Consider the following 2,783-nt stretch of genomic DNA (forward strand, 5'->3'; position numbering starts at 1 on the left):
AAACCATGGTTAAACTAGTACTTTTATTACTATATAAATAGTTACACGACAACAGTTGCGGCAAAAGTTATACAAACCAGGAACACGAAATACTTTAACCAGTAATTTTACGACAAGAATTCATTTTGCTTCAAATTGCACTGGTTTATAATTAGACCCTTCATAAGTATATTATTATTATGTATTCCATATACCGGTACAAATGCTCAGATGCTAGCACTGCAGCTAACTTACCCGGCTTATCGACAACTTGAAAACAAAATTCAGTTATTAATATTAAGGGAACACTTGTCTGCGAAATGAGGGGAAATATATCCTTTAACACTACGGTCAAACCTTGTTACGGGGACACCCTTAATATTATGTGGAGTGTGTCAGATGATTGGTGCAACCTCTATTAGTGAGGGGCACAATTGTTTAACATATCCCCAAAAACAACAAAAATGTACCTATAATCTATATACAAATGGTTATTACACTTAAAAAAATATTTGCCCTTCAATGCAGAAAAATGTGAGGGGTGGGTGGAAAAACTTTTATTCTTTATGTTCCTGAAATTTATAGCAATGTATGTAATCGAGACTGTCTAACATTTATTTTACGAAAGTACTCATCCAACAGAATAACACAATCAACATTTACGTAACGTAACGAATCGGTCTTATGGTGATATCACACTGTTATTCAAACAGCAATTTTAGACAGTGGTAGCACCTCCGGGGGAAAAAACGAATTTTTAATTTGAATTAAATACCTATATATGTAAAAATGCTGTCCCTATTAAGTAGGCGCTGGAGAACACGAAATAAATTTAAAATGTTTTACACAAGGTTTTCTATTAATCAGTTCATCATTTCAGGAGTCCACTTGACCTTAGACATGATAACCTCTTAAAAAAAGTAACGTTGATGATGAATTTGATGATGAATTTAAACAAACAATACGATGAAATTTTTCATTAAAAAAGTGCAAAATTTTACAGTGAAAACATTATTTTATTTAAGTAATGGTTTATTAGTTTTAGGCCTATATTTTAATAAATATCATATTATTCTGAAGTATAGTTTCCCGTTACTCTACCCATCATATACCACAATGGTATCACCAAAACTAAGACATTTGCCTGAGAGATTTTAAAGAAAAAACTCCCTATTAAGGGGATACCTAAATAGTGATAGCCATATGCAGGTGACACCCCTATTAAGGGGTCACTTTTTTGGTCAAGATGGACGTGCCCCTTAATAAGGGTTCGGCTACCTACGGGCTATGTGCTCTGTCTCTGTTTGTCATATTATCCATGTGCTATCCATTTGAAATTCTGTGCTACACATTTGCAAGAATGCCCTACCTTTGAAAAACTGTGCTATCTATTTGAAAGTCTGCGCTTTCCATTTAGAAACTGCGCTAAAACTGCGAAGCGCATTTGAAAAAAAAAATGTGCTATCCATTTGAATTTGAAGTCTATGCTATCCCTTTGCAAGACTGTACTACCTTTGAAAAACTATGTGCTATTCATTTTAAATGATGCGCTTTCCATTTGAAAAACTGCGCTAAAACTGCGATGCCCATTTCAAAAAGTGTGCTATCCATTTGAAAGTCTGTGCTACCCATTTGAAAGACTGAGGCTTTCCATTTACAAGACTGCGCTACCCATTTGAAAAAACTGCGATACCAATTTGAAAAACGGCGAGACATATTTTGTAAAACTGTGCTACCCATTTGAAAGTATGTGCTACCCATTTGTTAGTCTGTGCTACCCATTTGTAAGACTGTGCTATCCATTTACAAGAAACTCTGATACCTATTTTGGAAAACTGTACTACCCATTTCAAAGTCTGTGCTAACCATTTTAAAGACTGTGCTACCAATTTACAAGACTGAGCTACCCATTTGAAAAACTGTGATACCAACTGTGCTACCCATTTGAAAGTCTGTGCTACCCATTTGTAAGACTGTGCTATCCATTTACAAAACTGCCCTACCCATTTGAAAAACTGCGCTACCCAATTGAAAAACTACGATACCTGTTTTGAAAAACTGTGCTGCCCATTTGAAAGTCCGTGCTACCCATTTGTAAGACTGTGCTACCCATTTACAAAAAAACTGCGATAGGCCTACATATTTTTAAAAACTGTGCTACCCATTTGAAAAACTGCGATACCAACTGTGCTACCCATATGAAAGTCTGTGCTACCCGTTTGTAAGACTGTGCTATCCATTTGCAAGACTGTGCTACCCATTTACAAAAAAAAACTGCGATATCTATTTTGAAAAACTGTGCTACCCATTTGAAAAACTGCGAAATCAACTGTGCTACCCATTTGAAAGTCTGTGCTACCCATTTGGAAGACTGTGCTATCCATTTACAAGACTGCGCTACACATTCAGGGCCGCCGAGAGCGACTATAGGGTCCGGGGCAGATTTGCTGCACGGCCCCAACAAGGGAGAGACAACTGTCACTGCCACAAATCACTGAAGATGACAAGATGTTTTCCTTCGACGTTCTACGATATTATGGATAGTCTATTTAGTTATATTAAAGCAAAAATATCCCTGGTTAGTTTAATCGTGGAGTAAATAAGACTTGTTTTAAATATTTAAAAAAATAGACTAGCAGACTGGGCCCCTGTTGGACCCGGGCCCCTTGGCACTTGCCCCGTAAGCCCCGGCCTCTCGGCGCCACTGTACCCATTTGAAAAACTGCGCTACCCATTTGAAAAACTGCGCTACCCAATTGAAAAACTACGATACCTATTTTGAAAAACTGTGCTACCCATTTGAA

The sequence above is a fragment of the Anneissia japonica genome, unplaced genomic scaffold (genome assembly GCF_011630105.1).
Source record: "Anneissia japonica isolate Jap-2015-1 unplaced genomic scaffold, ASM1163010v1 scaffold982_len171068_cov126, whole genome shotgun sequence".
Taxonomy (NCBI): Eukaryota; Metazoa; Echinodermata; class Crinoidea; order Comatulida; family Comatulidae; genus Anneissia; species Anneissia japonica.